Genomic DNA, 25,651 nt, shown 5'->3' on the forward strand with positions numbered 1-25,651 from the left:
CCTGTTCTCATTCCTGGCCTGCCCCCCACCACATACCCGCCTCTCCTCTGGAGAAGGTGAGATCTGAGAGGCCCAGAGCTGTCCAGCAGTGTGTTCTGTACGTGGTGAGAAACAGCCCACCCGGGGCACGTGGGAGGCTCGGGGAGAATGCTCTCCAGCAATTACTTCCATCAGTGCGCTGACCGTCCAGGGAAAGACGTGACATGTGAACGTCATAGGGAAGAATGGCCCTGATTCCTGTTTCACGGCTGGCGGTGTTTCCGCTCCCAAATTCTTCCTCATGCGATCAGATGCAAGGAGCTACACCCCCGCCCCTGGAAAGTTCCATTTGATTTTGCATCTGTAGTGTACATTGCTTCAGTTCTCTGGCAGTCATTCTCTAGAAACGAATCTGTGGTCAGGTCCGCTATCTTCTCTTGGAAAAGAAGGAGGGAAACGTCGAGGTATTTTGTGGGAAATAATTGCAGCTAAGAGTCACAAGGTCGTGAAAACCCCTAGAATCACGCGCTACATATTCTGGAGATAATGGACTTCGTGAAAATCAATGCCCTGGCTCTACCTCTCAAGATGGTGTGGCTGGAGCGTGGCAAATGTGAGGCTTGTTCCCATTGAGTCAGCCTGCAGAGGAAGTTGTTCTGCTGTGAATAGTGACAAATTAAACTACAAGTGACCATGAGTCCCCAGGGACTATTGCCCATCACTGTCACCTCATCTTTTAGCCAGCGGTACTCCAAGTTCACTACGTTTACCACAGACAATAAAATTGACCAGCGAAGAAACAGCTCAACAACCACTCCTACCACGTCCATTGTTATGTGCTCGATACTCATGGTTTTTGACATTTCCCCCCCAAGAATTTGGCCTGTGTAGTATTTCATCACAAAAGGAGCTAACTTTTATGTGGGTGTGGAAAGTTATGAGTGGAAATACTGTCTTGAAGCCCTCTTAGACAGCTACTGTGCGCTAATAAAAATAAAATACCTATATATTCAATAGAGGTATATTGCCTCAAAGCTCTACGGTCAGCCATGTTAATAATATCTACGTTTACAGCTGTTGGACTAAGCCATATTTGATATTTGGGGTCTTTTATGTTAGCTTCAAAGGATCCCCAAACCTTGGCTGGGACTGAAGGAGAAATGTGCAAATTGGCAGGAAGCTGGGAGGGAGAGTCCTGGGCAAGGGGTTCGTGGCCCAGTGTCCTCGCCTTCCCCCCCAGGCTCGCCTGCAGCCCAGCGCCGGGCGGGCAGTGGCCCTGATGCTCTCCTGCCTGGTCTAATGGAAACCATGCCCTTGCTTCCCAGCTCCCACAGTTATCGTGCTGATATCTCTCTTCTGACTTCTGTGGCTTTTTAATCTCATTTTTGAACACAGCCGTTCCCTACGGTCCAGTGGTTGACCCTTTGTCCTGCATTTGTTCGTGGTCCCTCGGGGAACTCGCAGTCGAAGTGACTCACGAGAACTTCCGGGCTCAGAACAGGAGCTCTCTGTGCCCATAGTCAATTTCCATTGGCATATGTGAAAGCTTATATTTATATAAAAATCGGAGAGGGGGCCTGCTTTTCCAAGCCGGTTTTGTATCTGAACAATGCCTTCTGTGTCTCCAGACCCGTGATATCTTCTTTTCCTTTCTTCTGAAAGCTTGCCCCTTAAATACTTAAAAAATAACAATAAATGTTGGATGCCTAAAATGACACTCGATTATTTTCATGCTGCGTTCTGAACATTCTTGACCGAAGCAGTTACTTTCAAATCTTTGGCGTGGAAGACCTCATCTCATTTCATCCGAACTACTTGAATGATAGAGGTCTTTTTCTTTTTAATGTCTTACATAATTGGAAGAACATGTTCTGCTTCCTTCCTTCCTTGTAGTTGCCGTCTTCTATCCATGTTAGACAACAGGGAGAGAAAGATCCATGCTTACTGGTCAAGAAAAGCCTTCTAAGTGCATCAGAGAGCTGCCCCTTCCCCCAGGCCCTGTCTCCTTCTGCCTCCCTCTCTAGAGGATCTCAGTCAGGTTGGTGCATTCTGCAGTTGCCATGGCTCCAGAGGGACAACACTGAAGCATGGGGGGTGAACAAAAATGACAACTTGAGCGGCGTTCCCCGTCTCCATGCTTTCAACCCTCGGACTTTGAGCTCCGAGAGACCCCAGACGGGGCAAGTGGTAGAGGAAGGCAACTGGATGGGAAGCAGCTGTCCTAGATCCAGCGGGATGGCTGGAAAGGAGACTAAATTCGGCAAGTCCTCGTCTTGGACCTCACCCTCAGGTTGAGGAGCCAGGCAGACAGCCTGGCTGGGGAAGGCTCTGCTTCCTCCGCCTCCTTCCTGGGCTGGGGTCCCACTCAGCGTTGCAGAAGGGGAGTGAAGGCTGTCCAATCTGACCCGGAAGACGTCTTCCGTAAAGCCTACCAGGTGTGAATTGCTATGGATACGGAGTAGCTGGCGGCTGCAGCAGGTACAGTACATGTTTAACTGCAGGGTTCTGGGCTCCATCTCGGCTACTTTTAGAACTGCTCTTGAGCACTCATTGGGGCGAAGCACTTTCGTATATTTTAAAATTTGTCATCCGCTCTATTTAATTAAGGTGTCATGTCTCATCTCAAGTGGAAAAACAAAGGTGAAAGCCCCACGGTACAATAGCACTGAACAGCTGATAACAGTGTTTCTGCCCGATTCCGTGTAATTATCCAGACTGAGCACGCTCAGCTTCAGAGTTACAGGCAACCGCTAATTTTCTGTTCCCTATCCCAAAGTGTATACATACATATATATATATATATATATATATATTTCCCCCCCTGAGCTTTTAGGGTTAGGAGTTAAAAACGAAGTAGAGCAGCTCGATGTATTTAAAGTTTAGCTCGTGGTGTAGCCTACAAGACTAACTTTAGCTTTCAACGGATACCTGATGTGGGCACCACGGCACCTGCCTGTGGTTTTAGCACGTAACAGACCCTGCAGGGGTGCAGATCTGGACACCGGGCCCCACGCGTGCCGTCCTAGCTCCTGGTATCTTGCCGTGGAAGGGCAGAGACCCTGTCTCAGAAATAATGAGGAAAAGTCAAGGCTGGAAGTGTGACTCAGTGACTTAGCAGACATGAGGTCTTGAATTCTAAACCTGGGAAGTGCCAAGAGGGAAAGGAAAAGAGGGAGGGAGGGAGGGAGGGAGGGAGGGAGGGAGGGAGGGAGGGAGGGAGGGAGGGAGGGAGGGAGGGAGGGAGAAAGGAAAGAAAGAAACAAGGAAAAAAAGGAAAGGAAGGGAGAGGAAGAAAACAAAAAGAAAAAGGCTTGGACTGGGTGCAGTGGCTCACACCTGTAGTTCTCACCACTCTGCAGGTAGATAGGGAGAATCCCATTGTGAGGCCAGCACAGGCAGGAGCCTAATGAGATTTCTGCTCCGCCAATAAGAGGCTGTGTGTGTGCTGATGCAGGCCTGTCACCCCAGATGACAACAAGCATAAACAGGAGGACAGCAGTCTAAGTAACTTAGGCATAAGTGCAAGACCCTAGACCAAAAGGAACCAAAGCAAAAAGGGTTGGAGGTGAGGCGCAAGGCCCTGGGTGCCCAGTGTCTCCGCTTCATTCTCCACTTGTTCTCCTCTGTCTCAAAACTCCAGGCCACACAGATGCTGAACTGGGCACGTAGGCTTGCGAATCCCTCCAGGGAGCGCTGGTCTAACCATCAGGGGATCTTTCCTTATCCCTCCCCTGCACCGCTGGGCTGCAGGCACACAAGCAACAGCACCTAAGGCAGGCGGTCAGATTTCACAATATCCTGCTCCAGACCCTTAAAAAAGGGACCCAAAGGTCTCTGGTCACTGTCCCAAACCCGCAGCTACCCTGGACTCCAGGATCGGACAATCCACAGGCAGTTCTCCCACCACGTGATGGGGGGAACGTGAACAGGCCCTCCCACAACCCCCTCCAGCGGTAGACTCCGCAGACCTTCTTGCAGGAACAGGACTGAGATCAGGACACCACCGGCCACATCACACGGTGATTGACTAGTTATACATGTCTCCCGCCCCAGCCCCAAGCGCCCCTCCACTGATCTGGCCCCTTGGCCATTTTCCTCCTGGCATTCACCACGGGGGACTCTTACCGTACGAGGAAATAATACAGTAAATGTTGACAAGATGTACAGAAAGGCACATCTGTGTACAGCGCCAGTAGAGGCATTCCATTAGCGCCTGGCTGCTCCTTTCAAGGTTAAAACGTCCCCTTTCCACCTGTCCCCGGCATTTTACTCCCAGGTATTCTCGAGGAGAGTGAAAGCATCCACACAGAAAGTTATCAACCAACAGTGGTGGTCCCGAAGGAGCCAGCCACTGAAAACAGCTTAGGTGGTCTTCAACTGCTAGGTTTACAAATGAAAGATCGCAGCATCCGTATCGGTGAAGGTAACATTGATGGTAAGTAAGGAGAGATGGAGGGCTGCTGTCCTGTGGTACTCTGTGGCTGGAAGCCTCAAATGACAAGAAGTGCTCTCTACAGACTTCAGACTACAATCTACGCAAAGCCACCGTGACCGGCAGTCAAACAAGGGATGATAAAGAGTGAGGGCAGGGGTGTGGGAGGTGGGGATGGAGGAGCTAGGCCTGGATGATGGTGGGAGGTGGGGATTGGCTGCTCAGGCCTGGATGATGATATGGGGCTAGTTTTAGGATGGGTGAAAAAATTTCCAGAATTGCATCACAAGGTGGTTGCTGGGCCACGCTGTGAGTACATTCAAAAATGTGAAGTTGTGCATTTCAAGAGTGCGGTAATCTTCCCAATAAACCTGCTTCAGAGATGTCCAGCATAGTCCACCACCGTAAAGTATGTAAAGCTAGATCATTTGTCTCTTGGCAGGCTTTAAGACTGGAGACCTCTCAGTGACAGCATGGTCACCATTAAAATCTCCCCGTCCTGACTGGTACACACCAGAACGGACACGCTGGCAATAACAGTTATCCATGTCTCCACTCTGAAAATTAACCTGGAGTGTTTAATCCTGATGTCACAAAGGGAAAAATGGAAATGGTATTTAATGGGGGGAAAAAAATCTCAAGGTGATGTTTTCCAGTAATTACTTCTGCCTTGTGGGCAGGCAACAAGGATCTTGCTCACATAAAAGCCACTTGTGACAGAGACATTCAGGAAGAAGACACAGGCGCACACACACACACGCACACACACATGCACGCACACACGCGCACACACACGCACACACACTCACACACACACACACACACACACACACACACACACACACACACACACCTTGGCATCATAAACCCATCTGGCACATACTCCTGTTACAGGCTAGCTGACTTCAGCCGCGGGGAATGGATTTGAACTCATGAATGACACAGGTCTACTTTGATCCTAGAAACCATGTTAATAAGTGGCATTACCCTGAGAAACACACACCAACCAACGACAGCTTTATAAATAAGAAAACAAGGTGTCAGCCCAACCAAGATTCAGAAAGCGGCTCGGAATCGAATCAACACATTCTGACCTTCTTGTCTCCGTTTCTCCAGCTGGTCTTGTGCTGCTTAATTTTTGATGTCCGCTGGGTGGGGAGGAGGAGAATGTAACTAAACCTCAGCACAACTTTAGAACTGACCCTGTCAGCTATTTTTCCCCCCATCGTATGCATCTACTTAAATGTTTTGTCTTCAGCAAAAAGCAATGTAAGTAATTGCACAGCATAAAAGTAAATGTTAAATTATAATTAAATTATTCTGCAAGCCTATCACACTAAGTTTATAGCCTTTTCATCATATTGCAGCCGTACACAGAACAACAATTAGAGAGAAAGAAATGTTCTAAATCGAGATCTCAACTCTCCGAGAACTTGTCTCCTTGAAGGCATTTCCTTACATGGTTTATGTCATTCCTTTTCATTTCAGTTTTTCAACTGTCAGCTTTTCTTTTATATGTACATTTATTGTGATTTTCTTTTTCCTTCACCAAACAGCTAAACAAATGCTGGAAGATTCCACATTGAACCCCTCTCGGTATGTCTCCTCGCAGAAAGGTCCTGATTTATTATTCAAGATTTACTCAGGGCTTCTCCTTCTTTCAGATTTTCCCAAACATTGATTAGCTTTTTCCTGAGAACTAACTAACCTGCGAAGGTCATTTTTTAAAGCAGACTTATTTGACAGCTGAAAATGCAGACCTTAATTGAAAAAAAAATATTTTGACAGAAATGGCAAAGTAAGGTTCGTTCAGAGATAAGAACAAAGAGCCAAGGTCAACCCAAGGCCATGCCAGGGTACATAGTTTTCTGACTTTCTCATTTATCCGACTTTCAACAGAGAAATGCACCCGATTCTCAGAGCAACAACATGCTACAGGAGCTGGCATAGCTCTGGCTTTCTTACTTGGCCTGTAAAAATGTCTGCGAGGTGCAAAAATTGCTTCAGCACAAGTCTCAACATAAAACTCAGTCATATCAATTAACTACTGTGTGCAAGAAGAGAGAGATGAGTTGTTGAAGAAATGAGATTTCTTAAGCCGGACACCAGTGGCTCAGGCCTGTCGTCCTAGCTACGCGGGAGGCTGAGATTGAGGATTGTGGTTCAAAGCCAGCCCGGGCTGTGAGACTCCCATCTCCAGTGACCCACCAGCATACAAGAAGTGGTGCTGTGGCTCAAGTGGTAGAGCGGTAGTCTTGAGCTGAAGCGCTCAGAGACAGAGCCCAGGCCCCGAGTTCAAGCCCCACTACTGACAAAAGAAAAATTGTAATTAACCTTGGAGTCCACGATATACAGGTGTGACAGAAGGTTCTGGAGACCATTTGGAAAGGGAGAAGTCTCTTCTCACTCAACCACTAACAGGCCTTGGCAAGTGACACGGCACAGGATCAAAGGAGCTCCATGCCACAGAGGGAGGCTGTGACCACAGCGGAAAGAGGAGACAAAATCCATCCCGGGATTCCTATAATCACAACATCCTCTTTAAAGGATTCAAAACCCCGAGCCCTCCGAGGGCGCACAGTGCGATGATAACAGGGCCAGGCTGCGTGGAAGGCCCCCGGGAGACACAGGAAGGGCCTCTGACCCTCTGACGACAGCGCAGAGCGTTCCAGAGAGACACGAATCAAACCACCCGAGTCCGCCCCACCGTGGCTGGGAAAGGACTCGTGGTGATTTCCCCGGCCAGTTTCTCTCCCTGCAATCCTCTCCCCTGCCACGGCCACAAATGCTCCAGACTTGGTTGGGTTCCACTTGACATTGCTCTGAGAATTTCCCTCTCTTGGTTTCCTGGATAATTTCTCTCTCTTCATTCCTGGTACTTTTTTTTCCCCCTAAGAGAGAACTCGATTTGATTTTTCTCATCTATTTTTTCTTCTCTATGTTCTTAGCATTTTCTTTAGGTGTAATCACTCTCTTTTCCAACTTAGTTGCCATCTTTCCATGCCCAGTTTTTCTTCGTTGAACCATGTCAGAGAACAGTGGTTTTGTTTTTAATTCTTCAGCAGCGGGTTTCGTGAAGCCGGATTCTCTGCTCTGATTTTGCTTTTAGTGACTCATGCTCTGAGGGAGCCTGTTGATAATGCTTCTCACCCTGTGGGCAGTTGATACATCACTGTGGGCATGTGTGTGTGTGTGTGTGTGTGTGTGTGTGTGTATGTGTATGTATGTGTGTATGTGTGTATGTGTGTATGTATGTGTATGTATGTGTGTGTCTGTTTATGTATGTGTGTGTGTCTGTATGTGTGTGTATGTGTGTATGTGTATGTGTATGTGTGTATGTATGTGTGTCTGTGTATGTGTGTGTCTGTGTATGTGTGTGTGTATGTATGTGTGTATGTGTGTATGTATGTGTGTATGTGTGTGTATGTGTATGTATGTGTGTATGTATGTGTGTGTATGTATATGTATGTGTATGTGTATATGTGTGTATGCGTGTGTGTATGTGTATGTGTGTATGTATGTGTGTCTGTGTATGTGTGTGTCTGTGTGTGTGTGTGTGTGTGTGTGTGTGTGTGTGTGTGTGTGTGTGTGTAAGAGCCACAGCCATCAGGTACAATCTCCTTCCTTTCTTCCCTCTGCGCAGAGGGAGTCAGTCACAGCACAGAACTCTCTAACTGATGTGCTTATTAAAGTCACACAGGTAAAAGCGTTTCTGGATGTGTTTTCAGAGCACGTTTTATTTTAGTGTTTTCAAATGTTTTGAGGATAATTGTTGACAAGATGAAAAAAAATATATATATATGTGTGTATATATAGGAGCTGAGTCTGAGAATAAAAATCTATTTTGGCATTTTAATGTCTAAAGACTTGAGAACTGCCAAATGTTTGCTAATCAAGAAGCAGTAGACATTCACCACCAGCCCCTCAAATATAAAAACAACTCTATTCACTGTAAAAAATATGTTTACTGCACTTACTTCCCGGCTGTTTAGCACAGATGTGTGCTTTTTGGGTTTTGTTTTTGTTTGTTTGTTTGTTTTTAGGGTGGCTTTTTTTTAATGTTCCAAAGTGGAAAAGCTAGTAACCCTTTAATTTCCAAAGTGCTTGTATTGAGTGGCTGTGGATTCTCCAGGCTTTGCCAAAGGAAGCCAAGGAGCCTTGGGATGGGAAGTGGGGGGCCTTCTTTTTTCCTTTCCCCAAGGCCCTGTTTCCTGGAAGTCAGGGACCCCTCATCCTTCCCCAGGCTCTAGCTCTAGTTATTGTGTCCTCTCAGGGTGTAGGAACACATTGGTTTGGGTTTGAACCCGTTCCATTTAGACACACACTTGACGATTTTCATTTTTGGGGTCTCTTTTTTAGCAAATAGTTAGATGCACGTATAGATAGAGCTATGTTTACAAGCTGAAGGCGCTTCCCCAAGCTACTAGACGACCTCGAGGTGGCAGTTACCGTTGTGTTTTACGCCTCCCTGAATCCTTACTTCCTACCCCACAGCCCTCGATTTCTCGTCGAAGGAAAAATATAGACTCACCAGGGAGAGAGCGGGGGGGGGGGGGGCTGGATTTATTGGCATGGAGGGAGTTGGAGTCAGAGAGAAAGGCGTCCATGGCAGGATCCTGGTGGGCGCTTTAGGAGCTCGAGGATAAACACGTTTCCTTTCAGAGTGAAGCTGGGTCACGACAAGGCCTCGTCCTGGGGTACACTCTTCCTCCAAGACCTTGGGGAGTTGTGGGTTGTCTGCAGATGGCCGCACGTCATGGATGTGTCTTTTGCCGCCCTGTGGGCTATCTCCAGGTAAGGGTATCATCACGGAGACATGTCTCCCCTGGCCCCACACACGAATGGCAGTTTGAAATTTCCCCTGACCAGGTGATTAATCGTCTCCCCTCACGCAAGGCTCCAGCACCGAGGGAGGTGCAGGATAGCTGTGGGGCTGAAAACAGCCAATTCATTTAACCGAATTAACCGCTACTGAAAATAAGATCTCACTGGTCAAAGTCCGCAGCAGGAAAGAACAATTAAGAAATTAAAAGATTCATTCATTGCCCTTGCTCGCTTGTATTTACAAAGCTATTTGTCTAAAGAGATGACGGATAGATTTCTCCCACCCTGAACCCCCTGTCTACAAACCAAGCATTAGAGCTTGAACCCAGCATGGGGCCTGCGAGGGGGGGCATTGCCTACAGGCCAGGACCTGCAGACCCAGCCCCTCCCATAGCCCCTCCCTTGTTTTAGAGCCAGGATCTGGGTAGAAACCAAAGGACTTGAACACAACCCAGACGCTGCACACACGCAGCCGTTAGGCCTGGCTGGGCAGGGGCTCCCACCCACCGCAGGACAGGCCCGGGCTTGGGCCTGTGTGGCCCCCAGCCCACGTACCCACGTGGTTTCTGGGGTGCTGTCTCCCCAGAGCCCCAGCCTGCAGGACCATCACCGCCTGGGGCTGCCTGCAGGGGTCTCAGCCATGAGCCCCATCCCATCCTGGGCCCTGCGTCCTGCCCGGCAGGGGCCCTGCCCACCCTGTGCTGTGCCGACCCTGGCGCAGGGAGGGTTCCCTGGGTCACGAGGCCGTGGATGCCCTGAAGAGGCCTTGGTCCTGGCTCTGTGTGGACTTGGGTAGAACCCCTCAGCACCCTGCCCCAGACCCCAGGGTCCAGCCCCAAACCAGTGGCCACAGACAAGGGGCCTGGGTGCTAGGCGCTGAAGAAGCGGCAGAAATGACCCAAGCTCAGAGCAACTGAGCTAAGAGTGAATGGAAAGGAAAAGGAACACACACATGCACACGCACACGCCATGCACACGCGCACACACGCATGCACACACGCGCATGCACACACATGTGCACGCACATGCATGCACACGCGCACACACTCGCGTACACACGCACACGCGCACACATGTATGCACACACACACACACACACACACAAAGCCTGGCTAGCAAGGGCAGCAGAAGTGCCTGGAGCTTTCTTCCAGTAGTTTCCTACATCCAGCTCCAAGCACCCTGGCCCATTGCACCTCAGATGGGGACGGGAACCTGTCGGCAGAGCCACTCAAATGCGATGACCTGATCTGGGAACTGAATGTAGATATTTCGTCGGAGGAGGTGGGAAGTTATTTTACAGAGGGAGGCAGAAGCGGAGGGTGAAGGAGAAGTTCCACGAGTTGCTAGAAAATACAGAGTAAACAGTCCAGTACTCACACTGAGAAACTAAACCGAGAGAGAAATCCATTTCAGGTTTTTAACAATTAATTTGGAATGGAAGCATTGCACCTCCATCAATGGGGCAGTGTGCCCGGAGACTGACTCCTGCAACTAGACCCCATTGTACAGCTACTTTAATACCAATTAAATACGCATTTTAAAAAGTGAATCACACTTACGAACCGACGTGTTTCTTCAGAAGCCCTTTGCACAGCCCCTTATAGAAACAAGTAACAGCAGAAGCCCATGGGATGGGCCGTACACAAAGTGAAAGAGAAGATTTTGGACGTGAAATCAGAAGAAGGCATTGAACGGCCAATAAAATAAAATAAAATAAAAATTCATCCAAAATGCTAAAAGGAGTTCATCCACTTGAGAGACAGAAAAAATAGAGACTAACCAGCAAGAGAGTAGAGGAAGATAAAACTCCCCAGTAGGAGAAAAAAGCTCAGACACTCCCGATTCCTAGCACTGTAGACAAGGCTGGCTTGGACACGGTCCATCTCGGAAATCCCATCCCCTTCCTTGGGGTTAGCACGCTGCCTGTCACAGGTGCACAGAGCCCGGGCACGCGTGAAATGCCGCGTTGCAAGAAGCCTGGCAGCCAAGACGATCCCAGCAACTTCTCTCCCTGCCCAGCGCTGGGAAAACCTCGCTCCCACGCCTGTACCAAGGACAGCTCAACTTATGGGTTTCACCTGGGACCGTGTGCAAGCGACGGGTGGGTGATGAGAGAGCCCTTGTGCTCTGCATGCCAGGTCACAGCCGCCCCCTCCCAAACCCAAGTTAATCACCCACGAAGGATTCCACCGCCAGACTCTGGGCAGGGGAAAGGAAGGAAATCTACCCACGGCCATGTTTTCTGTTCAAGGCCTGGCCTGGGAAAGTTGGGAAGTGGAGGCTCCACTTGAGTTTGTCAAGAGGAAAAAACGTGTTTGTTGGTGGCTGAGCGTGGGCCTGGGGTGGGGGTGAGCAGGGAGCCAAAGAAGCAAGGAGCTGGCAGAGAATCCTGAAAAGGAACGTGCTGAGATGCTTCCTGGACTATATATATATTATTATATAATATAATATAACATAACATATATTATATTATATTATATGTAATAATATATATATATATCCTGGAATTTTAAATGAACGCAGGAGTGAAGGTAAATTTTTCTCCTCCTGTCTCCAAAATGAAGTGTTTTCTCCTCTCTCTCTCTCTCTCTCTCCCTCTCTCTCTCTCTCTCTCTCTCTCTCTCTCTCTCTCTCTCTCTCTCTCTCTCTCGCTCAGATTATCATTCAAATATCTAACGAACATTTTCAGGAATAAATTTTTTAAATATGTTTTTATTCTCTTCCAAATGTCCTTTTCCACCATAGTGAAAGCACTTAATCCACTCCGGGGAGGAATTTCATGTAAAATTTTATGCCTCAAATCTGCACTGTTGTTATTTATTTATTTATTTTTTGCTGGCATTGAACACAGCAACATCTGCTCGCAATTAGAGGGAAAGTCTTCTGAACCACAGCGGTGCCGAGCCCCCGAATGGCTTTCACACCGAATCCAGTCTTTCAGCTGTTTCCTGATATGCGGAAGGCAGCTCTATGGCCTAAATTAATAAGAATAAGTTTTATTTTCATCAAGAGGTTATCAATCAATTTCCATAAATTATTTTATAATGCTTGCTGTGTCCATGAAAATACCTTTGGACATTAATTCTTTATTAAAATGATTCCTTCACTGCTGTTATCTGTTTGTTGTTGTTTCTTTTTTTTTTTCAGACACTAAACTAGCAAAGGAATTCTTGGAGAAAAATTTTAAAACGATCATCCCTTCTATCACCAGCTGCAAAATAATTCTAACATAACAATGCACCCAAATCAGACAAAGGCAAGGAAGAAAAACGTTCGCATGCCCTCTACTAAGCTCTAACCTACGCAACCAGGCAAATATAAACACCCAGCACTGACTTATTTTTAAATAATTAGAATATTTTCACTGAAATGTTAGAGTGCAGGCAGCCACATACATGAGGAAAAGAACCTTGCTCTTCAGTCAATTTGGAATAAAAACAGAGGACAGGGCTGGGAGTTTGGCCTAGTGGTAGAGTGCTTGCCTAGCATGCACGAAGACCCGGGTTCGATTCCTCGGTACCACATACATAGAAAAAAGCCGGAAGTGGTGCTGAGGCTCAAGTGGTAGAGCTCTAGCCTTGAGAAAGTCCAAGGACAGTGCTCAGGCCCTGAGCTCAAGCCCAGTACTGGCAAAAAAAAAAAAAAAAAAACAGAGGACAAAAGTTTGTCCCAGGGCCAGGAGCATGGCCTAGTGGTAGCGTGCTCACCTAGAAGGAACAAAGCCATGAGTTCAATTCCTTGGCACCACATATACAGAAAAAGCCGGAAGTGGCGCTGTGACCCAAGTGGCAGAGCACTAGCCTTAAGCAAAAAAGTGTCCAGGGACAGTGCCCAGGTCCTGAGTTCAAGCCCTACCATTGGCCAAAAACAAAGTTTGATCCATATATAACTTTGTATCTATATATGTAATTACACCTAGATGAATAATGACCCTTATGTAATATATACCCTAACATGATTGTAACTTGTATGCATGTGTTTGTACATACATAAGTTGCAATATTGTCTGTCCGTGCACTACACTATGAAAAAAATAATTATTATAATCTCAGAGAACTTGAATAATTTTAATTGGGGAGAGGAGAGTTTTTGGGTGCTCTGACTCCCCTCAATTGTCTAGGAAGAGTGAGAAGGTTTTTGCTAGCCCCGAGGACGCTGAGATTCCACACCACCACCACCATCTGCTGGAATGTGAGGTTACTGTTGCCAAAAGTTTGGGAGGCCCTGGGTTGCGTTTTCACAACTGAAATGGCTCTATCAGGCATTTTTCAGTGCTTCTCTGCAAGGTGTGGATGGGTCAGGTGGCAGGTTTCACTGACAGATGCCAGCCCTCCCTCCACCGCGTCTTATAAACTGAAGGGGAGCAGTGTGGAAGGAAAAGCTTTCCCTGTTCCTTCTCCCTGCCATGGTAAACACCAGTAGGAAGAGGCGTTTCTGGGGGAGGGAATGCACACCCGCTTCTTAAAACTCTATCTGGACTCAGACAGTCAAGGCTGGGAAAGCCACACCTGGAATCCCGGCTGCCAGAGGAGCTAGACAGGGCACTTGAGGACGATTCTCCTCGGTGAGGTTTTGCAAAACAGACGCATTCATTCTCGGCGCAGGATGCACAAGTGCATGGACCTGGCGGTTCTATATTGTACACGTGGCCAGAGTGCTAGTGCAGGGCCTGAGAGCCTCAGCTGTGCTTCATAAATGCCAGTCACTTCTCTCCCTTCCCTTCTCTAACCTCTAGGTATTCAGCTGCTCAGACATGGACGGGACTGAGAAGAAGACATAGAAAGCAAACGCTCCGTGCATCCACCAGGGGAAGCTGTCAGGGACTCTGCGTCTAAGTTGTCAGAACCAGCCAGCCATTCTGCAGGTCCACCAGTCAGCCAGCGTCAAAGGCCTATTTTCCACCAGTGAAACCTCAGACATTCCGCCCTGTTCCAGGGGTGAGGACGGAAAACTGAGCAGTATGGGGACGACACGCGATGAACAGCCACTGTGCCCCATTAGGAATTGGCAGGGAAGTTCATCAGAGGCAGGTCACGCCAGGCCCCTCCCTAATGGAGCTGGGACTTCCGTCCATCTGTCTGTCTGTCTCATCCGCTCTGAGGTGCAGGAGACATCTAGACGTGCCTGGTGTAAAACACCAGGTCTATACCTGGAAGAAAGAACAAACTTGCACAGAGAGAGAGAGACTCCACTGGGGTGGCCCAGGAAGAGAAGCAAAAGAAGCCGACAGCTGATAGGAGAAAGAAGATAAACGCTAGACGCCACATCACAGAGGGGCCAAGGACAGAGAGTCTGTCCTTGTTACCAGAAGTCAAGAACGTCACCAGGTGAATCATAGTATCCCCGGCAAACAGGCGGATAAAAATTCTTGAACAAAAGTCGCACTATCACCGAGTACCAGGTGGCTTTTGCCACTCCTAAGATTCCCCAGTCGGCTACAACACATGTACCTGAGGCTAAATAAAAGTGTAAATACTGCTTTCTAAATGAGTCCTCGCTAATATCCTCTAAATAAACGTTTTTCATGCTACACACATCTACACGAACCCTGCCTTTTTAATCTTGGGCTTTTACTCCTCTAACCAGGAGTCCAATTCCAGGAAAACCAAAAGAAAGCTAAACTGAACACTTCAATTTGTGTCACGTATATAAAGCAATAATTCCTCATCATAAGCCGCTATTATTCAAGTACGACGATGCTAAGGAAGGTTGCATCTATAGAACGGCCATGGCGGCTCACTCTCGAGAAGCACGGAGCCACGGAGACAAAGCTGGAGTGGGAAAGGTGGACGTTTGCATCCAGCCGTTTTCCTCCAACCCCCCCACCCCCTGTGTCTGCCTCTGGGCTTAGCCAGAGCTCATCTCTCCTGGGCAACCCTGGCCCCCTTTTCTTCTCTGACCCTTGGGGAGCTGGAATTTCTCAATTTGAACTTCATTCAGGGCCATTGTCAAGGTTGGAGCCAGGAAGTAAGAGGCTCCGGGGCCCCGCTGAGACGGCGGCTGGTGTGACCTCAGAGGAGGAAGGATTGAGTCTCCCGGCTCTGAAATGGCCCCACTCAACTCCTGTCATCTCAAGAACGGCATCCAGAGCAAGTGTGACATTTTCCCTCCCGGTCAGTATTGTAGCCAGCAACTGGGAGCCCATCTGAGGCCACAGACGGCATAGTGACAAATTAACCAGGCCCTTGCCACAAAGGAACATAAGACAATAAGTAGGAAATAAATGGCTGAAAGGGTTTTCTCAAGCAGCAAAAATCAAAAAAGGCAGAATGCACAAAAGAAGGACATAAAGGAGAATACAAAGAATTCATGCGGGCCCCATGGAGAGACTGGTGAAACAGAGTCTTAAAAATGTACAAAGACCAAAGAAAGAATTAGTGATACGAAGGACTCTGGGGGAGAGAAAAAGAAGCAAATCAGAAAGAAAAAGTATAAAACTTCAAAGAGGGAACGGCGACAGACATTAAAAGGCCCCAAGCCCTCAAGTGAGGACACGCACCAGAAAGCCCTGTCTTTTTGCCAAGACTTTGAAAACATAAAAAGCTCAAAATGTGTTATCATTAGGCATCAAATTAAAGTTCCCAGAGCCTTTAAGATACACGTGCTTTTAAATATCACGATAAATTATGTATCTATGACTCAGATTGGGGGCTTGGCCTGCGAGTGATCAATAATTTAAACCCCATGCACACGATCTAATCCGAAGGGAGTTTCAGCCTTAGACTCTGAAGAGATTCTCGCTGTGGATGAGAGCAGAGTGCTGGTCCTTCTCACCTTCCATCGCGAAGAAAAATGGGGGTGGAGGGCCTGACAGGTAACTGTGCACAAAACAGCGCGACATGAATTAAGTACACTTTCAACACGTTGTCTTCTCTGATTGTGACGATTCTTGGAAGACCTTTGCCTTCAGCACCTCCATCATAGACAGTCTTCCCGTTCCCGGAGCAACACCCGTGGGACGCAAGAGTTTAGAGCCAGGCAAGAGAACAGTTAGACACCTCTTCTAACATTCTCACATGAGGCCGCACAGAAAGCACCGTGAAGGAAACACAATATCCTTCTCCAGGGCAAGGCGGTTGCCACAGCCGGGTGGGATGGAACAAAGAGCTCTATCTCCTGATTGAAGAGCTGTACACAGTGGCTTAAAAACAGAAAGATTACTTTAAAAAGCCAGGTGCCAGGGGTTCCTGCCTGCAACTAGCAACTCAGCAGTCTGAGCTCTGAGGACGGTGGTTCGAAGACGGAGCAGGAAAGCGTGCAGGACTCTTGTCTCCAATGAAGAACCAGAAGGCCAGAGGCGGCGCCGTGGCTCTCAAGTGGTAGAGTGCCACGGTGGCCCGGTGCCCCAGGCTCTGCATTCAAGCCCTAGGAACTGGCACAAAAATAAATAAACGAATAAAACTTTTCTGTGCGTAGTCCAACTGTCTGAAAAGCTAGCAGAGTGAAGGTGCCGTTTCACCCCTCCTCCCCAACACTCAGTGCTCTTTTGAGATACTGGCATTTGGACTTAATGTTAGGACTAGTTTGACCAATAAAACGACCGTAGGATTCTCCGTTTGCTCTGTAACGTCAAAGGCACCAGGGTTTCCTGATTTCAGATCACAGGCGAGGACGCGCAGAGCTGCTGTAGAGGGCGTTGTGATACAACTGTGACCTGCATGCATTCCATCACTCTCTTCCTCTTCTTTCCCAAATCTCAGCTTACCTGCTTCGGTGCAGGTGACTTTCCTCTGTGTCTCCATTTCCCGCGGTTAAAATTCCATTCACACTTGGGCGTTGGGGTTGTTCCAAATTATACTGCTGCAGTCGCATTAGAGACAGATCGGAAACCAAGGACACCCGTGAAGAAATGGATATCTGCCTTAATTACAGGCTACCTGCAGCAGTACACGGATAAGCGGACGTCATTTCGCAGGAAGCGAGCTGCTTTAATCCCGTGGTTTCTCAGAGCCTGCATTGTGCAGGTGTCTGGCTGCCTTCAGTGGCTGAGGGGCCACAACTCCAGCCTTGACCCTTTCTTCTCGAGGAATATGCAAGAGCCCGCCACGGTGTGGCACCAGTGGACTGGGCCATCCCGCCGAGCACATGACAGAGTCCCTTCCAGATGCTGCAACTGTCAGTGAATCCCCTTCCTTCTCTCACACCGCAGCCAAGTACCTCGGATGCCCCAAGGCCAGCGGGCAGGTTTCCATGGCATGACCCGTGGAAGAACGAAGACGGAATGTGAAATGGTGTCGGTATTCGGAGTGCAGAAGACAAATCCACCAAGTGAAAATGGGTAGCCTTGCAGAACAGCGGGGTCGAACGCTTCAACCCGAAGCCCCGCCATTTGTTCATCCCCTTGAAAGAAACTGATCTGGTGAAACGCACAGGCAGTTTCTGTTTCCTGGAGACTGGACTCTGCTGTGACTCTAGCTGTTCTTTGTCTCTGTCTGTCTGTCTGTCTCTGTCTCTCTCTCTCTGTCTCTGTCTCTCTCTCTGTCTCTGTCTCTCTCTCTCTCTCTCTCTCTCTCTCTCTCTCTCTCTCTCTCTCTCTCTCTCTCTCTCTCTCTCTCTCTCTCTGCATTTCTTATCAAGGTTCATTGTGCCAACTTCTGAATACAAACTGATGGGAGAAAGAGCTCAGCAGCCAACAGGGAAGAAGGGCAGTCCACATAATTGTTTGTGTTTTCTGCTCTTTTTATCATTTAGGATCTCGTATGTGGGCCTACTATAGTTTCACAAGTCTCAACCAGATGGCTCTGTTTTCATTGTGAATTGGCTAGGAGATAGTCTGTTTTGGCATTTTCCAGTATTTTTATTTGTTTGTTTGCCAGTCCTAGGGCTTGAACCCAGGGCCTGGACACTGTCCCTGAGCTTCTTTTGCTCAAGGCTAGTGCTCTACCACTTGAGCCACAGCACAACTTCTGTCTTTTTCTGTGTGCTGAGGAATCGAACCCAGGACTTCAAGCATGCCAGGCAAGCATTCTACCTCTGAGCCACATTCCTAGCCCCCACCCTCAGCTTTTAAACTCTTGTTTCTGCTGCCCTCTTCATGGCTTTACTGATTTTTATGCCTTTTTCCCCTATTATAAACTTTAAGAAGTGAGACAGATGAGTTAAAGTATGCAAGTATTCCTAGGGATTTTTTTGAAAAGTAAATTGATATTGATAGTTATACCCACGTTGGTAGTGGCCAGTAATCAGAAGAGAGCAACTCTTCTAATCACCTCACCTAAATTAGTTCTAATATTTCCTAATTGCCCCCACTGCCTGTTGCCAGTGCCTAGAAAACAGTTCCATATCAAAGCACTGGGGAAGACTCTCATTACAGGCTGTAGACTCAAGGCCCTTCCTAGAATTTGTTCAAAAGTTCACCAGCTTCATTAGACACTCCAAATAATCTGTTTAAATATATATATATACATATACATATATATATAAACATCTGGTTTATGTTTTCAACTGTAAAACCCAACAGAAATTATCTCAGGAATAGCCATTCTACTCTAGCCAAAAACATCATTATTTATACGCATATTTGTAGCCCTCACTGCTCGTTTGAGCTATGCCTACCTATTATTTTTAAAAAGCATGAATTTCCAGCACATAATTCAAAGCAATGTAAAGTTTCTATTGTCCCTAACTGGCACCCGTAGGGAAGGTAACTACCTCCAGCGCTAGCAGAGCAGCACATTAGGCAGCCGGCACAATAACTTACGTCTCAGAGCCCTCTGAAATATCGCACACAGAATCTGTGTGCCGCCCTTTAATGCACACACACCTGCCCGCGTTTGTTCTGTTGCCAAATAAAATACTATTCAAATGATAGCAAACTTCCAAATGAGACAGGAATGGCCAAACCCTTCCCTTCATAATTGAAAGTCGCCGTCTCTAAGTGGCTAAATGCAATTATGGAAGAAAAGAAACATCCCTCCCCCCGCTTATGCACAGGATAATATTTTATTGAGATCATCAGTCATCGTGAACCGAAATGAATTTACATGCTCCATGTAATGGCCAGCGTGCATTTTAATCCTATTTCCTGTCTAAACAACCATGCGATGTCTACGACGGAGAGTCCATGAGTCTGAGCTGCTGCCATGCAGCAAGCCCGCTGTGCACGCTTGCTGGATGTGTCACTTGCCGGCTTGCAGGATTACAGCTCTTGCTGGCGGCCTCACACCTCCGGGAACTCACCGTGCCTCTCAGCCACTGCCACGTCTGGCTTTTTCTGAGATCAGAATCTCGTGGATTTTCAGCCCTCAGATCCCAGCTAGGATTACAGGCACAAGCCTCCAACGCCGGGGTCCACTTACTATTTTTAATGGGATCCGAGTGCCCAGAGTTCTAGAAGCGAAGTGTTGCTTGTATCTCGGCCCTGGACCTTCTCCCGCTTGGCAAGTCCTTCAGCAAGAGCGGGGCCCTGACTTTTCTCCTTTCAGTCCTCCTTCACTGGCTTACGTTGCTGCGTTTTAATCTGACTAATGCTTTCAGGTAGGATCGTTCTTAACCGCTGACATCTATTGAGGAACTTAAAGTGAATACTCACAAGACACACGTAGGCCAGAAAGCAGAGGGTTTTGATCGGCGCTCCCAAACCTCCTCTCTCAGGAAAGGAAACCGTGCCATCATTTTGAAAACCACTCTCTCATCTGACGCCCTTCCCCGTTCCTTCATAAAAAAAAACTTTCCTGGGCTCTGGGTGGGGTGGTACCTTCTTGTCACCCCAGCTGCTCGGAAGGCAGAGACTGGGGAATTGAAGTCAAGGCCAGCCCTGAGCAGACCCTTAGCAAGACCCCAGCACAACCACCCACTCACACATGATGTATGTATCTCCCCCAGTCTTTGTCTTGGGTGATATGTGTAATTACGTTTTCTTCCACAACCCGTCTGCCTCGCTTCCTGACGGTTCAAATTCTGGGGTTGTGCGTGTCATACCCAGCGACGATCTCTGCTGGCCTTCCATTACACGACTTTCACGCTAACACACATGGGACTCGGGTTTTTGGCAGTTTCTGTGATCACAAGCAGAGACGCTCTCATAAGACTAGAGAGTTCTGAAACAAAGAAGCATATTTCAGTGGCACTGTTTTTGGGGAAGCCTGATAAAGGTTATTTGCCTCTTTGGATTTTTTCCTCCTGTACGGTTTTAGAAGACAAAAAAAAAAAGCCTTGATGAAATGGTTTCACACTACTTAAGTTCATTGTCCAACGTGATGGCCTTTCCCCTGAGATTTCACAATGGACAGAGATTGTCACCTCGGGAATATGCCTTCCAAAAAGAGCCCAGAAGAATCAAGTGAGTTATGGAAAATGAGGCCACTTGTGGAAGCATCGTGTTCATTCTTTCCGTATTACACAACAGTTTTATGAGCCAGGACCGGTCTTCAACATAAAATGTGACATCAAAGCCATACGAGTATAACCAAAAGTCACACAGGTTACCAAGGGTCGCCACCATTTGGGGTGATTTAAAAATAAAATGCAAAACCATTGAGAAATGATGGTGCCGGCCTGTAATCCCAGACAGAGAATCCCAGACTGAAGGATTGGAAAGCTCCACGACAGCCGGGTCTATGGACCAAAAAAAACAAAATCACAACCAAACCCTAGAATGTTGCTGCAGTGAGGGGCGGGGTCCTCACGACCCCATTCAGATTCTGTCCTGGGAGTCTTGCATCTGCTGTTTCACTGGAGGTACAGAAAGCCACGTTCACTACGTTCTCTGGGAAGCAACGGTCAAGGGGACATGACCTTTAGGACACGCATCTGTCTGTCCACCATATGCCACCGATGTGCACATATAGACAAAACTAGGCCCCAGCATGAGAGGAACTGTTCCTTCATCCCCGTCTGAGAGACGGGCCTGTTCACGAATGGTCCTTCCACCCCGAAGGGTCGTCCTCAGATCCCCCTCCAAACGAAACAGTCAGACAGGGATGACGTCCGACTCCTGAGGTACCAGGAGACCAGAAACTCACCTCAAGCTCTATTTGGTGACTTTTTCCTTAAGGACACACACACACACACACACACACACACCCCTTCTATATATGTGTGTGTATTTACATACATATATATGTAAAACCATTTATTTCTGTATCTGCTTAGTAACTTGTGGATACAAGTCTCAGTTAAAATTTACTTCTTCTGATGGCATGTTTGGACCTGTCTGCGGGGTGATTTTAGCAATGACATAAAGCAGAAGGGCAATGTCACCTGAGTTCTGACAAGGTGGCATCTATGGCCTCTTCCTGGCTCTGTCCTGTCCCTTCTCCTCACACAGCGCCCGTTCACGTGTCAGTGTGAGTCTGTGCTTAGATCTACTCCCAGACCTTCTGGGCCATGGCAGGCTCAACCATTACAGTCAATAATTTGTTCTGGGTCTATAAAGAGAAGCTTTTCGATTCTTGATGTTTGTTTTGTTTTGTTTTGTTTTGCAAACCTCTGGCTTTGGATAACTTCACTGTTCTATATGAGATTTAAGGTCATTTTATTCATTTGGGGAAGAGGGCCTATTGAGATTTCCATAAGATTTACAGAAAAGAAGCATTTTTATGACACAAATTCTTCAGGAAAGTAACTTTGACCTTAGGTTTAGTTTAGATTTTTTTTTATGTTCACCGGGAAAACAAAACAAAACTAACCTCATTCAAACTGGCCTAAAGGGAGATGTTTTTATTTGAAGTATGAAGTATAATATAAATCTTTGGAATAATTCTGGCAATGTGACATTTATTCCTCTGTGTGCACAGAGAACAGAAAGGTTAAGTCTCCAAAGAAAACAAAGAGGAAAATGTTTCATCTTATTACTCTCGCCAGAGCCTGCGGAGAATAGTTTCCAGCCATATTTTGGGGGTCAGCAATGGGGAACCGAGGAAGAAACTGCCGTGTTTACACGCATTTTCATAATTAACAAGCATCTTATCTAGCATCCCCTCTCACTTGTGGCCGATGCAGCTTAGTACCAAGCATATTAGAGCAGCTTAGTACCAAGCATATTAGAGCAGCACCCATTTCGGCTCCCCTTTGGCCCTCATGTAGACGTCGCTGGACTGTTGGTCTTTACATTCTGGTGATCTGGCCGAAGGGCCAGTGAAGGCTATTTTCCTCCTCTCGTGGTCATTAGGATGGCATGTGTATATTTTTACGTTAGACGGAGACCCGCATGAAACAATGGTAACTTCAGGAATGCTTTGAGGGTAGCAGGAACTACACAGGATTAAAAGATCTAGTCCCAGGCCGTCATAGATTCTAGAGATTACTACTTTGCAAACTAACAGGAGCTGGACGGGCTCCTCCCGTGAGGGATCTCCTCTTGTCTGTTGCTGTTATCTGTGGCTACGACCGGTACAGCTCTGTGGGTTCTTCACAGTGGCTCACATCTGTAATCCTGGCTCCTGGAGAGGCTGAGCTCAGGAAATTCGTCATTTGAGGCTGGCCTGGGCATAAAGAGCATCAAGATCCTAAGGCTGCCATGAAGAAGGGGCCGGTGGAGCAAGCCCGGGATCCGAGGCAAAGCCCCGCGCAGGCACAGGCCATCACAGCGGTGAAGCACGGAGAGGCCGCGCCGGCCCCTAGGGTTTCTAAGTCCCCGAACTTGCCTTCTGCTGACACTTAGGTTGAAAGGAATCAGTCATGCTGGCAACTGTAACAGCCCGTCCTGGAATATGAGCTCATCCTGACCTAAGGATACATGTATATAGTTCCTGACGGTTTACTCCATGGAGATGAAAGATACCTACAAATGTAAAGGAGATCGATGGATAGATGGATGTAGAGAGAGGCAGAGAAGTGGGGGAGGGAGAGAGAGAGAGAGAGAGAGAGAGAGAGAGAGAGAGAGAGAGAGAGAGAGAGAGAGAGAGAGAGAATTTGCCAGGTCGTAAGTAAGTAGGGAAATTTCTCTTAGTGGAATGTATTATTAGCCAGATACTGCCTCACTGGCACACACACACACACATTTTTTCAACCTCGAGTGGGACGGGGGGATTAATTCTCATATCCACAGGGCAGTGGGTGGGCCGTCTGGCCCTTGGCAGTTGCAGAGGGAAGCAGGCATTACTCAGGCAGTGATACAACAACATTTTGATTACCTGCCTTGTGCCCCCTCGTGGATTTTCCTTGAAGGTTTATGCTTTATTTGAAATAAAATGTAGAAAAGGATATGAAAATACTCTTAAGGGGCTGTGGAGTTCTGGGCAAACAAGGAAAAGAAAAGGATAAAGGTTGTAATACAAGGAAAATGAAGTGCAGGAATAAGTTGGGGTTGAGGATCAATTATCTAATGAAGGGTGAGATTGCAGAACATGAAATGGGAGCAATTTCTGTGCACTTAACATCCTGTTCTTCCTCATCTGAAAGTATTTTTTGCACCAATGATTAGGCTATTTCTGGAAAAGAACATCCTCTTTCTTGGAAATAACTGTCACGTTCAAGTCTGCTTACTCGATGTACTTGCCTTATGGAATGCTTGGTGGCTTTTGCCCTGAGAAAATCACCAGGAGTTTTCAATATTTGTGATGGATCTGACAGGTAGACCTTCCCCCCCCCTCTCTCCCTCTTTCTCTCTCTCTCCATTTTCCTCCAGAGGCTAGCATTATGAAAAGAGAGTATAAAGAGTGGTCTCTGCTGGGCGCACCGGCTCCCCACTTTGTAAGTCTAACTATGCAGGAACCTGAGATCTTGAAGATCAAGTTCAGAGTCAGCCAGGCAGCGTGGTCTGTGAGACTCTGATCTCCAGTAAACTAGCAAAAAAAAAATCTGGAACTGGGCTGGGAGTGTGGCCTGGTGGTGGAGTGCTTGCCTACCATGCTCAAAGACCCGGGTTCGATTCCTCGGTACCACATACTTAGAAAAAGCCAGAAGTGGTGCTGAGGCTCAAGTGGTAGAGCACTAGACTTGAGAAAAGTCCAAGGACAGTGCTCGGGCCTTGAACTCCAGCCCAGGACTGGCAAAAAAAAAATCTGGAAGTGGAGCTGTGCTTCAAGGGATAGAACACTAGCCTTGAGCAAATAATGTGCCCAGGCCCTGAGTTCAGGTCCCAGTATAAGCACATACACGTGCGTGCACGAGGTACAGCCTGTGGAAGTTGTCGGAAGGTAAGCTGGGATTGTGTCTCAGATGTATCTGGCAAGATACACTCAGAAACAGCTGGTGGTTTATTGCAGCCGTCAACAAAAACTAAGGGGTAAAGATTGGAGCCTGAAATTTATTTTCCATTGGGATTTTTACTTAAATTGTGTTTATTTTCATCACATTTGATCTGTGGCTGCATTTACCTCTGACCCCATTTTAAGGATTAATAACACTTAGGATATTTTGTTTGTTTGTTTACCAACAGCTCTTACAACTAATAATTGCTGAAATGGATAGCTGCATATGAATTCTATTTGACTTTCTGAAAGATTTTACATTTATTAATACCAGAAATTGGGAGCAGGGGTTATGTGAAAATCTTCTCAGTGCTGCCTTTGAGAATTCTTCAGATTCACCCTCCCGCACTGGTTTCCTAAAATACATTTGTATGTCAGCGATCACTTCTTAATTACAATCAGGGAGATTGTAATTTCTCACATTTTCTCACATTTATTTCTGAATGGCCAAACTCAATAAGCACACATGGATTATTGACATGTGATTGTCAAGTAACCCAAGACAATTTCTATTACTTGATAATGACTTGAAATGTAACACTCATTTAAAGGAAGTGAGTTTAAAAGTGAATCACTCCATCTCACTATTTCAGTCTGAGCAAAAAGTTAGTGAAAATTACTATGGCTGACATTTAAAAATGAGTTTATAAATACGATGCTATGGCTTGGGATAGTGGGGCTGGCTCACGCCGGATGCAGCATTGTGTGTGTTATTGCATTAGAGCCACAGCTTGAGTGATTTAGAACCTCAATATGGAGATAAAGAGCAGAGTAAAGCCAGCACGGGCAGCTCAACCTATAACCCTAGGAGGCTGAGCTCTGAAGATCTCAGTTCAAAGCCAGCCCAAAGGGAAAAAAGTCCCCATGAAATTCTTATCTCCAATAAAGCACTCAAAACCCAGAAGTGGCACTGTGGCTTAAGCGCTAGCCTGGAGCACAAAGAGGCTCAGAGTGAGTGCCCAGGCCCTGAGATCAAGCCCTACAACAAACACAACAAAAACAAAATCAGAACTTGACTTTCTTGTTCTATAGTTTGGGATTTGTCTGTTTTGCTCAAGTTATTCCCATGTTAGTTTGGTGTGGGTTTGTGCAGACTCAACCAATGTCTGCATTACTCCACGCCCGAGCCCACATTCACGTAAAATATTTCGGTGAAAACTCCTGAAACTTTCCAGTTGACTTATTAAAATCCAGTTACAGCACTGTCTGAAATGTTGGGCGCTGGCACTAGACCGGAGCTGTGATCTGCACAGGAAGTTGAGCACTGACCAAACCTTCCTCA

This window comes from Megascapheus bottae, unplaced genomic scaffold, assembly GCF_031878675.1.
Source record: "Megascapheus bottae isolate mThoBot1 unplaced genomic scaffold, mThoBot2.hap1 H_3, whole genome shotgun sequence".
Taxonomy (NCBI): domain Eukaryota; kingdom Metazoa; phylum Chordata; class Mammalia; order Rodentia; family Geomyidae; genus Megascapheus; species Megascapheus bottae.